Genomic DNA, 12,671 nt, shown 5'->3' on the forward strand with positions numbered 1-12,671 from the left:
GATCTTACTTCATCTCCTTTCCTTGTTGAAACAATGAGACAAATATAACCCAACCTCCAGTGGTGGCTCAGTGTGGCCTAAAGGAGCTTGAAAAGCCATAAGGAAGTGCTGACCACATGACCAGGGCTGCCTCTGTCCAGTGAAACATGGTGACACAGCACTGGGTGTAGAGTCGAGGACACACAGATGGCTGAGAATGGGCCTGCCCGACACTCCTCCAGGATGACCTCCCTCTCTGCTTTCCTGCTCCCTGTCTGGACTCTGTCCCACTTTCCAGTCAACTCAGTCAACTTCGCCTTTTTTATAGCCTGTAGCACGTTGAGCTGAGGTGATTTGTGTTTTTGACCAGGTGACTCTGTCCTATAATTGGGAGTTCCTGAGGGTACGCTTGCTGGGGTCTGTGTACATATAGACCCCATAGGGGACCCTCAGTAGTGCCCCAGGCACATCCAGTCATACCACTTAGATAATTTGGGGCACAGTCGACCTCACATTCTCTTAGGCACATCAAAAGTCACCAGTGCAATTTCTCAATAACAAAAGGACTTTTAGTAGGAAGTTTGTAAACACTGAGTTCTGTTTATATCCCCTCACATATTACATGTGGCCTCTCTTCTGTGACATTGCCACATGGACCCTCGCACCATTTGCTTAGGAAAAACAAACAGTATCAGATTCTGTCCCTCCTGTTCACCAGCCAGGAGAAGGACAAACTCAGTCTGTCCTGCATCCTGAGAGTCAGGGATGTACAGGCTGTGGCTGGATTGAGGGCGGAGGGATCCCCTGCCCCTGGAGAGAACCAAGACCTTGCTTATGTGATGAAATCACAGTAATCAGCTTAAAGATTTCAGCTGGCTTTATTTTTCAATTTCAGAATCTGGCAATACTGCACCCCATAAAATAGAACAAGTGCTATGATGGACTTGGTAGAAGTGGGTTTTATAGAAAGAGCGGGGGCTGGGAAATGCAGAAACTAAGAACAAAAGGCACAGTGTTCATTTCAGTGTTCCTTTCACTGTTGGGTGGGGGCAGGGAAAGAGGACGATAGGGAGAAAACTGACTGGAGCCCTGTGAACATCAGATTACCCCGGGTTACCTTTTGTAAAGATGGCAAGATGAAAGCTGGGGGATTTCATTATTGTGTCAATTGTGACTGGCCAGTTTAGGAAACTTATCTGTTACCTTGCCTCTGATTCCTAGGAAGGTCAAGTAACAGCTTAGTTTCAGCGTGGTGACATGGAAAGTTAGCATGAGTGACCCCACATTTTTAGCCTGCTCTGTAGGGTCCAGCGTGGGAGCTTAGAACAATGGTTTCCTGTAATCTTTACTTAGCTTGAATTAGGGGCTGGGGATTTAGCTCAGTGGTTCTGCTGCCTGCTTCACAAGTGCAAGATCCTGAGTTCGATCCCCGGTACCAAAAAAACAAAACCAAAACACCAGAACAAAATGTGAGTCAGTATTCAATGCACATTTGTGGGATTAAATTATGCTTTGTTTATAGAAGGTGCCAAGACATTAGAGAGTCTGCATAGGCAGCAAGCAAGTATATTGTTTCTCTTTTTTGTAAGCATTACATTGGTTGTCTAACCCAGTAGTTAGATGAAGACATAGTTGTCGGACTTAGAGAAGTGTAAATGATCCAAAGATAGAAATGACTGTATCTGTCTCTCTATCCACCATCTATCACTGTCATTCATCCTTCCACCCACCCACCTATCCATTCATCTCTCCTCCTACCCATCCACCTTCCATCCAGCTCTCCAACTACCCATCTGTATTAGCCTTTCCTAGGAAACAGTTCCTAATACCTACAATTTAAAGGAGGAGAAGTTTAATCTGACTCCACTTTAGGAGATTCAGCCCATGGTTGGCAGGGTCAAGGCAGAAACATCATGGTGGAAGGATATAGCAGAGGAATGCTGCTCACCTCATGGCAATCAGAAAGCAGAGAGAGAAGGGGAGATCCAGGGAAGGAGACACATCCATCACAGGCAAACTCCCAGTGATACATTTCTTCCAACTCAGCCTCACTTCCTAATAGCATATTCAGTTATGAACTCATCGATGGACTTATGCACTGATGAGTGAACACATGAGACATTTGGGGAGACCTTCTAGATCTAAACCATAACACCATCCATCCATCCATCTGTCCATGCATCATCCATCCTTAGGCTCATATGACTGACTGACTGATCTGTCTGTCTGTCTGACTGTCTGTCTATCTATCTGTCTATCTGTCTGTCTATCTATCTAATCTATCTATCTATCTATCTATCTATCTATCTATCTATCTATCTATCTATCTATCTATCTATCTATCTATTGGTACCAGGGATTGAACTTGGGACCTTGAGCTTGCAAGGCAGGTGGTGGAACCACTGAGCTAAATCCTTGGCCCCTCATATGACTTTTTAAATATTTTTTAGCCTACTGACTTATTTTCTCATTTTGAGTACCTCCGCAGTCCTGCCCCTCACATACACACACATCCAAATTACCCAATATATCATGGAGCTAATTCCTTTATACTATAATTCTGTCTCCCCTTAAGTACATATGGCACTTTACAGTTTAGAAAGCCTGAGCTTCACACGAATGCTCTTCTCTGCAGCCTCCTGACTCAGGCAGGCTCAGGATGCATCATGCGAAGAAAAAGCACAAGTGGGAACATATCTCCTCCTGCAGCCATGGTTCCAAGTCATGGGTATGTTCCCATTGGTGCAGTGGGATGGGGTGATGTCTGACGATGACGCGCTATTATGGTTTTTGTCTCAGTGTCCCCCAAAGTCCTGAGAGCTCAAAGGTGGGACTACTGAAAGCGGAGTGGATTATGAGGGCAGCGTAGCTAACTTGCTGTTGGAGTTGGGGTCCCTGTGGGATCATCATCCTTCCTGGCTTCTCCCTTCACTCTCTGCCTCTGGGTGGCCATGATATGAGCAGTAATTCCTCTGCCATGCTCTTCTGTCAGGCTCTTCTGCCTTGGAGATACTGACTATAAACTGAAACCTCTACAATCTGGAAGTCAAAATAAATCTCACCTCCTTTTAATTTGTGGGTGTCAGGTGTTATGCAGCAGTGACAAGGAAAGTAACTAAGACACATGGATATGCCGGTGTTTCTGATTTCTGTCTTCCTGTGATAGAATTGGTTAAGAAGAAATGCTTTTGGGTAAGAATGAATTGAAATGATAATAGTACCAGATTGGTTGTGATGGTTTCCCTGGTGAGGAAGTTATTTCAGGGACTTGGGAAATCTGGGTCTGGTTCCATCCTAGGACTTCTCCTCCCACCTGTCTTTGGCAGGTCTGTGTCACGAAGCTTCTCTGCACACCAGTGATTCTCAGCCAGAACTGTTTCACACACCTCCTGCCCCCACAGGAATGCTTGGCAGTGTTTGGGGACATTTTTGGTTATCACAGCCAGGATGCTGTTAAATATCCTACGATGCACAGGACAATCCCATAGCAAAGATTCAGCAAAGAATGCTCCAGAATCCAGTGTGAGTTGTGCCAAGGGAGAGAGATCCTACTTTACAGGTTTACCCAGAGCTGGTTGGCCCACCTAACTCCAATTGGACACAAAGTTTCTGGCATCTTCCCTCCATATGTGTGACAGTGTTATTCTGAAGTGCTGCTATGCTACCATCATAATGCATTGCCCCAGCTGAGGTAGATGATGTTCCCAGGCAGCAGAGGAGGCTGGGTCAGTTTTTGCCCAGCAAGCTGCCTGCAGATCTGCTGTGTGAATGAATTGAGGAAATGTAAACAACCAGGGCATAAGCCACTGTGAGATATCCCCTTATACCTGTTAGGACTGCTGTGAGAGCTAATAGCAAGTGTTACTGAGGTGTGGCACAATGGAATCCTTGCATGCTTTTGGCAAGAATGTAACTTAGCACAATTATAATGGTAAACAGTATGGAGGTTCCTCTGAAAATAAAGACTAGAACTGCCATAAGACCCAGCAACTCATTTCTGAGATCTAGCCAAAGAAAATGAAATCAGGATCTCAAAGAGACTTGCTGCTGTGATATGAAGGTCCCCAAAGTGCAGGTGTGGAAGGTTGACCCCACTGCAGTGGCATTAAAGTCAAGCCTTCTGGGAAGTGATTAAGTCATGAGGGTTCTGCCCTCTGAAAGCGTTAGTGCTTTATAAAGGGGCCAGCGGGAACTAGTTTAGGCCTTCTTAGCACTTCTGCTCTTCTACCACATGAGGACACATTTGTCCCCTTGAGGCCTTTTGATCCTTTCTGCCACAGAGGACACCTAGATGGCACCATCTGTGAGGATATGGCCCCCACCAGCCACTGACCCTTGGATTCCCCAGCCTTCTCCTCTATCTTTGGAGGGGGAAATTGAGTGGAAATTTTCAAGGCACTGTTGGCCAGGGTAACACATCTATGCATGGTTCTGGAGAATGCAGGCTATTGAAATGATGCTCTTATTACCCAATTTAAATTATCCAGGCCACTTTTATCAATCATGCATCTATGTAAATAGTCTGTTATTTTCCTCTCATTGATGAGACAAGATAGCCTCCATTCAAAAATTAAAGGAGGAAAGATCTTTTTAGCTCATAGTTTGCAGAGGTTTCAGTCCATAATGGGCTGGCTCCAAAGGCACGGGGGCTTGGCAGAGGGGCATTGCAGAGGAAAACTGTTCATGGTGCCCACAAGGTAGCAAAGGCAACAAAGGACTTTGTGTCTTTCTTCCCCTTTTATCTTAGCCATGGAACTCGTGCCTGTAGTGGGCAGAGGAGCCTGGAGCCTTTGTCTCGCCTCACTTTTATTCACCCAAACTCGGGCACAAACAATCAAAGTAACACAGGATTTATCTGGTTTCCAGTACCCATTAGCACATTTCTTGTAAACAACTTAACCTCAGCTGTCTTAACTTTCCCCTAATATGCATTCACCCTTGAGTGCATCTTTCTCCTTTTTGCTCACAGAGGAGGCCAATTAGGTCTTCATTCTCCTTTTGTCCTCAACACTCATGGCCAGCCTTAGTGGAGCACAATGTCCCAAGGCTACACCTTCTACAGCTATATGCAATCAACTCTTTTGAATTCCAATATTGTTGGTTGCCTGGTCAGCTCTGCACACAGCAGTAGTCATGGCGTGGAGGTATATGTTAATCCTGAGCCTCCACCATAGTTTTACTTTCAACCCAGACTCCAACAGCAGTTTGAAATATCCTATTGGCCACAACCTGCGTTTCCTGTCTCTGCCACATCACCTAAATCTAGGAAATTTCTGTTTTCACTTACTCGCAAAGGCACAGAAATACACTCACTGTTGAATTGAGGGATAGTTTGGCGTATGATTGACTTGGTCATCAGGGTAAGGAAAACAAAGTAAATTTTAAAAGAAAAGGAAAGGAAACACATCATGAATGCCTGTGCTGTGACAGCTACATCGAACCCCATGTAAAAATTTCAGGCCACAGTCAAAGGAAATCCTCAAGTGCCTGAAAGGACCAGGCATTTTCTTTTGGTCATTTAAATCATATATAACAATAACTGCTCAGAGGTGATATAAAGCAAAACAACGAGACTAATAGTGGAGCTAATTAATTGATTAACTAATCTAGAACAGCGGTGGCAAACCTATGGCGTGCTTGCTGCAGCCAGCTGTTGTCATCACTGAAAGTTCTAAAAGGTTTGCCGTCACTGGTCTAGATGAATAGAATTAGGGTCAAGCATGACCGCATTTTAACCTGATGATGTCTGCAAGGACCCCATTTTCAAATAAGCGTCCCTTCACAGGTACCAGGGTGAGGACTACCACATCTCTTTTTGGGACCACTTTAATCCACAAGGCCTCATTCCTCTTCAGCCTCCCCACATGTATAGTTGCCAGCACAGACGGCCCCTTCCCACTCTGCCCCTGCTCTGGGCACCCACTTGCTGTGTGACCAGCTTTAGGCAGAGTGATGTGTGCCAGCACCAGCCAACACCCCATGCTGGCGTGATTACAGACAATCCTACCAGAAGAAAAAAACCAGGCTTTCAGCAATATTGGCACATCCTTCTGAAGTAGCCAATACCACAGGCTTGGGAGCAGTCAGCAAGAGAGATGACAGTGACATTGGCCTCTACAGATATGTCATGAGAGAGGAGAGAGAAGAGGATGGGATGAGACAAGAAATGTGGAGGCCAAGAGCAGACGCACCCCTGAGCTTCATGCTCAGTTCCACCTGGCTCCATGTGGCACCTGATGTGGGATGAGACACACAGATGTGGCACTATTGAAGTTTTCAGGAGGGCTTAGCCTGGGGCTCTTACAGACTTGTCCTGGAAGCCTCAGGTCCAGATGTTCCAATGCTGTATGTGGTACAGATGGCAAAATTGGAGAACACAGGCCAGAAAAGCAGATAATGACTGAGGATTTGGATTGTCAGTGGATGTGACACTACTGTTTTTGGCAAGATAGACATTTCTCCTTGAGAATTGCACTTGTCCCAAAATCTTCCAAAAACAAAAGAATAAAACAGTGGCAAATCATGCATCTGACAATGGTGTAGTATCCAGAGTACACAAAGAACTAAAAAAAAAAAAAAAAAAAGTTAAAACTAGGCTAATTAAAAATAGGCAACGTAATTTAAGGAGACATTTGTTCAAGAAAAACTATATCAATGAGGGATATGCAAATAAGCCCATGAAAAAATATTTGACATATTCAGCCATTAAGGAAATACCACGATGAGTTATCACTTCATACCTGTTTTGGATGACCACTGTCTTTTAAAAATTCAGATAATTACAGGTGCTGGTGAGACTGTAGAGAAGCAGAGGCCTCACACACTACAAGTGGGAGTGTAAAATGGCAAAGCTGCTTAGAAGGCAGGATGGAGTTCCTTGAAAACATTAAGCAAAGTATTATCACCTGACTCTGCATTGCTACTTCCAGGCATATACCCAAGAGGAATGAAATATGTCGACACCCAAATTTGTGCGATGATTTTCAGAGTCATACTACTCAAGAGAGTAAAAAAGTAGATGCAGCTTAAAAGTTCATTCCTTGGTTAATAGATAAACACATTATGATACATCTCTGCCACGGGATATTGGTCAACCATGCAAAAAGAGGTTTTGACATGGGCTCCAGCACGGAGGAACCTGGAAAACATTACACTAAGTGAAAGAAGCAAGCCTGAAAGGTTACCCATGGAGTGATGCCCCGAATAGAAAAGCCACAGAGCCAGGAAGTTTTGTTAGTGGTTACCAGTGGGGAGGGGATGCGGTGACTGCTCATGGGCAGGGGAGGGGGTTTCCTCCACAAGGAGGAACTGGTCAGAGGCAGGGTGCAGACATGCTCCATAGCCTGATCTCTTTGACAAGGCCACATGTGACAACCCCTGTAAGAACCTTGTCAGCTAAGCTTGTAACTCGTGGTTCCCTGGCCAAGGCAACAGATCGGGAGCCTCTCAGTAGAGGAATCCCTTACCAAGCAGCTTTCAAAGCACACGGCTCACTCATCTACACCAGAAACTGCAGGAGATGCTCTAACAGGTTGAACCAACTGCACATCTTGAAAATTAAAACTTTATTGAGTGAATCAAATGAAGTCTGTTCATTGTACAGAGCACCAGCTTACCTGCTCTGACCAGGTGACGTCTCCTCCAGGAACTGTCCATGACACATATTAACTTGATAGCACTGGCCATATTGAAAAATAAGTACCTATTTTTTAATTTAAAAAAATGATGTTTTGACGGTGGCTCCCTGGATAGATCAGCAGCCCAGGAGGGAAGAACCTATCCAGCTGCTCCTCACTGGGTGCCAACATAGGCAGTGCCTGATCCTTGAGTAGCTTTTGATAAACATTTGTTGAATGAATGCTGACACCCTCCCCCAGTTTATAGTAAAAGTCTCTGATCTAACCTATGTGAGGGGCCACCACTAGAGCATTTTCAGAGGACGATCATATATCTTTAATTTCTAATGATTTTCTGGGCACTAGAGCCAACCAAATTCTAATGGCCAAGCCTGAGGGAGCCAAGATGCTATAAACCTGTCTCCATTAGAAGTGACAGAAGCCTAATGTAGCTCATTCAGAAAGGAAAGGACTCATTGGCTCACTGGGCTGGATAATTCAGGGCAGGTTGATGCCCTGCTCCAGTGATACTGTATGGTTTCTGTCCCGTGTCCTGTCTCTGCTTGTCTTCAGCTGGATTCATCCTCCTTAGGTGACACTGGCAGTGTGACCAGGAAAGCTGCACTGGCAGCTTCAGGCTCACTTCAAGACTCCTTTGCTCCCAGGTCCCATGGAAGAGATATCCTTCCCAGCGGCTCTGGCCAGGGCTCTAGAAAGGGGTCTCAGTTCCCATCATTGCTCACCTCTCCACCACGGCCAAGGATGGCTGGGACAAATTACAACAGACTCTGTAGCTTGGAGCCACGTAAGTGCTTCCTCTTATACTTTGGAGGCCAGAGATCTGAAGTAGACTTCACTGTAGACAGGGCGTCAGTCCCTTTGAGGGCTACAGTGCAGGATCTATTTCCTTCCCTACTCCAGTTTGCATTCCTTAGCTTGCAGCCTTTTCTTCCACCTTAAAAGCCAGAATGTAGCATCTTCTCATCTGCCTGACTCTGACTTTCCTGCTCCCATTTTCACTTATAAAGACACTTGTGATGGTATTTGGGTCCGTCTGGATAATCCAGAGTCATCCCCCATCTAAGTATCCATAACCTAATCAAACCTGCAGAGTCCCTTTTGCCATGTAAGGTCACATATTCGCAGGTTTCAAGCTTCAGGAGGTGACATTAGGGCGAGGGTCATTGTTTGGCCAGCCACAGTGGCCAAAGTATTACCAGCATGGATCATGTGGCCATCTCTGGGGGCAGAGACCTTAGAGACCACCTCACTGAAATCCTAAGAATACAGCATGGTAATGATGAAAAGGGAAAGCAAGCAAGCTCTAGTACTCTGAGAGACCAACTTGGAGAAGCTCCGACCGGGTCATGTGGCCACCAAGTGTGCCAATCACAGCCAACAATTTCTTACAGAACCAATGACCTGGAAGAACACTCTGGGTCCCAAGTGGGCTCTACCTTTTACTTCTCTGTCACCAGTGCTCTCCTTGGCATTCAAAATGTATCTAGCGTGGTGCCCAAAACTTGGGGTCTTCCTTTCCTCTTACTGGTCAGACATGGATTAATCATTTTCATCTAATTTCCTTTACACTTCCCTTAGATTTTTTTTTTTTACTTCTGTGCATTCATACTGAATATTGATGGATGGATAGATTGATTGTACTGAATATTTAGATTCACAGATCAAGAAGAATCTGGCATAGCGTAGAAAAGTGCCCCTCGGTCAACTGTGCCATGCTGGGGCTGCAGCATTGCCTTGCTTTTCACCAATCAGTCGAGCTCAAGGGATCCGGTACCTTGGAGGAAAATGCCCCTCCCCCACACTCTGAACTGATTTTTCTTCCATTCAAGATGCTCTAGATGAGTATGTTCAGCCCAGGGAGAGCAGTGCAATTACTCATGGCCTAATTTCTCTTTTGCTAAACAAGTGGAAATGGAAGTCACATCCAATGATTTAAAACAAAAAGGGGAGAACCACATTTTTGTCACTAGAGCTAATTTCCCTGAACTCCAATGCTATTGTATTGAAGAGAAAATGAAAACAGCTTGGCCAGCCACAGAATTAATCTATTTCCATACACCAAAGCCCCAGATGTGGGCGAAAGAGAATGGACTTGGATTCCTGCTCCCAAGTCTGCTTGTTGGTAATGAGAGAGACCACCCCTCCATGTGAAAATGGAGAACTGTAAGTTAGCTGTTATTAGGCAACTAGGAGTTAACTGTGTTATTAGGCAGCTATGGGTTAACTAGGTAACCATGCTCTTTGTGGAATGTGCCTGAGTAGCCATGACTTCTGTAATATGTCACCAAAGGAGTGTAATGGACTCAGAAAGTCCTGCCACAACTCTTTGCTGTCCCCCTCCCTGCTGCTCTGCTTTGTGTAAATCCTGCTTGCTATATTCTCAAGGAAACTCCAATGGAAGTAAACCTCATAGAAATAAGAAGAGGTATATAAGAAAGTGCAAACTTCTATTCGGAGCTCTTGAGACTGATAGGAGTCACTCACTGAGCTGCTGGCATCACTAAAAGCCGCTTTTGCTCCTAGCTTCATGTTAGAGTCATCTGTTTCAGGGTCCTCACTGTTTTCTGCTTTGGAAACACAATTGGCCTCCATTTTTGTTGGTTCTGCATCTGTGGATTCAACCAAACAAGGATAGAAAATGTTTTTAAAAATTGACAACTTTGCTGAACATGTACAGACTCTTGTTGACATTATTCTCTAAGAAATACAGTAAGAAATACATATTTACATGACATTTACATTGTGATAGGCATTAGAAGTCATCTAGAGATGGTTTAATGTATATGGTGGAGGTGGGTAGATTCACTGAGAGGCTCAAGCATCACAGATGTGGGTATCTGTGGGAATCCTGTAATCCATTTCTTGCAGATACCAAGGGACAGCTGGAGTGCCAGTGACACCTGCCATAGAGCTCCCACCTCAGTGACTAACAGGCAGGAAATTCATACAAGGGCTCTGTTCAGTAAAATGCTTCATGAACCTCAGACTTCAGTGCAGTGTGCACAGGTCCCTCTGTGCCCTGCAATGAGGAAGGTGAAGAGACAGCCAAAGCCCCATGTTTAGGAAGTGATAAGCAGCACACAGACTAACAGGAGGCCTGCAAAAAATCACAAAGCTGGAAATTATGAATTCCCAAACAATAGATCAGTTTTCAAAAGCCATTCGGCAAACATCAACTGAACATCCAGATTGCTTAAGGGAGATGTGGACCTGCATAAGAATCTCAAGGCTGTTGGGTGACGGGAGCCAGTGCAAATGTCAGCAGGTCAGGTAAAAAGTGCCTGCACGTGTGACCAATGTCCCCAGAGAACTATCTGGCAAAATGTTTAAGGAGCCTTTTTAAATCCCTGCTCTTCCAATTAGTATATCTAAGGAGGTGTGTTTGTGTGTGTGTGACAAGGATCTAGTCCAAAATTCACGACACAGAATGATGGACAAGAGTTTTCACCACAGGGTGAAAAAAATGAACCTGGGGCTGAGGTGTAGCAGTAGGCACTTGCTGAACAGGTGAAAGGCCCTGGGTTCTATTCCCAGAACCAGAAAAAGAGTGGGGTGGGCAGATGGAGAAGACAGGAGAGAGAGAAGGAAGAAAGGAAAGAAGGAAAGAAAGAAAGAAAGGAAGGGAAAGAAAAAAGAAAGAAAGAATACAAAGAAAGAAGAAAGAAAAAAGGAAAGAGAAAGAAGAAAGAAACATTTCCACTTTAGTGAAAGGTTAAGTATTCACAGTAGACTGATGTTGAAGAACATTATGCAGTAAGTGTGGAGCTGTGGCATTTCGGTCAGGAGTAGACCTGCACATGACGTTGGTCCCATGAGGTTATACCACCAAATGCCATCATGGTGGCTGAGTTTATGATGAGTGAACTTTATGAAGTTCATACAGCAGCAACATTGATTAATGACACATTTCTCAGTAACATTTTATCATTAACCCATAATTGAAAATATTTTCATGCAAGAATAACATGGGACTGTTTATAAGGTTCAATAAAGTCAAATACAAAACAATATATATTTGATGTAACACATTTAATATGTGCACAGCTGCCCCTGTGTCTGTGGGATGGTTTCCAGGAACCCTCAGTCAGTGGTCTTCGACCTTTTTGGCACACAGTTTTGCGCCAAAGACAATTTTTCCACCAACTGGAGATGGGAAGAGGGAATGGTTTCAGGATGATTCAAAGGAGCAAGCAACCTAAATCCCTTGCACGCGCAGTTTACAGTAGTGTTTGGGCTCCTATGAGAGTCTAATGCAGCCACTGACCTGACAGGAGGCGGAGCTCAGGCTATAATGGGAGGGATAGGAAGAGGTTGCAAATATAAATGAAGCTTCGTTCCCTCACCCGCTGCTCACTTCTTGCTGTGTGGCCTGGTTCCTATCAAGCCCTAGACTGACTGCCGGGTGTCAGTGGGTTATCAGTCGATGGCTGAGGGGTTGGGGGCCCCTACTCTTGGGTAGCAAAATCCAAGGATGCTCAAGTGCTTTACATAAAACTACACAGTGTTTGCATAGAACATGTTCCCACCTTTCCATATGGTCTTGGTCACCCTAGATGATTTATGATACTAGCACCTAATACAAGGGAAATGCTCTGCAAATAGGTGTGTCCTACTGGATTATTTAGGAAATAGCCATAAGAAAAAAAATCTGTATATGTTCAGTACAGATATGATTTTTGGAAAAGTTTTCCATTTACTGTAGGCTGAATCTGCAGTCACAGAATCCCAGCTATTGAGGCTGGCTGGACGCTACAAACACATAGGTGCCGCAGCTGGTGTCCCCATAGTCATACGATGCACGGCTGTCCACGGAGGTGCCAGATAAACACGGCCCACCTGTGAGCACTAAGGTGGACAAATGTTATTTACTAAACCAGTAAGAGCAGGGAAGGTTTTGATTTTCCTTAGTTTTGTCTATTTTCTACGATAAACATAAAGCCTTTACCAAAACCATCTGAAATTTCTTTTAAAATAAAAACATCTGTAATAGTAAAGATTGAATGGAAGTGCAACATTCAAAAGAGAAAGGATTCATTCATTCATTTTGCAGGATAT

At 44.5% G+C, this 12,671-nt stretch overlaps 1 protein-coding gene across 7 annotated transcripts in view; it reads left to right on the forward strand.

The window, feature by feature from the left end:
• Positions 1-12,671, forward strand: part of LOC104870217 (actin-85C) — a 49,364-nt gene that overhangs the window by 11,168 nt on the left and 25,525 nt on the right. The window lies entirely within an intron of this gene.

Source organism: Fukomys damarensis, unplaced genomic scaffold (genome assembly GCF_012274545.1).
Source record: "Fukomys damarensis isolate Sample0158 unplaced genomic scaffold, DMR_v1.0_HiC HiC_scaffold_27, whole genome shotgun sequence".
NCBI classification, from domain to species: Eukaryota; Metazoa; Chordata; class Mammalia; order Rodentia; family Bathyergidae; genus Fukomys; species Fukomys damarensis.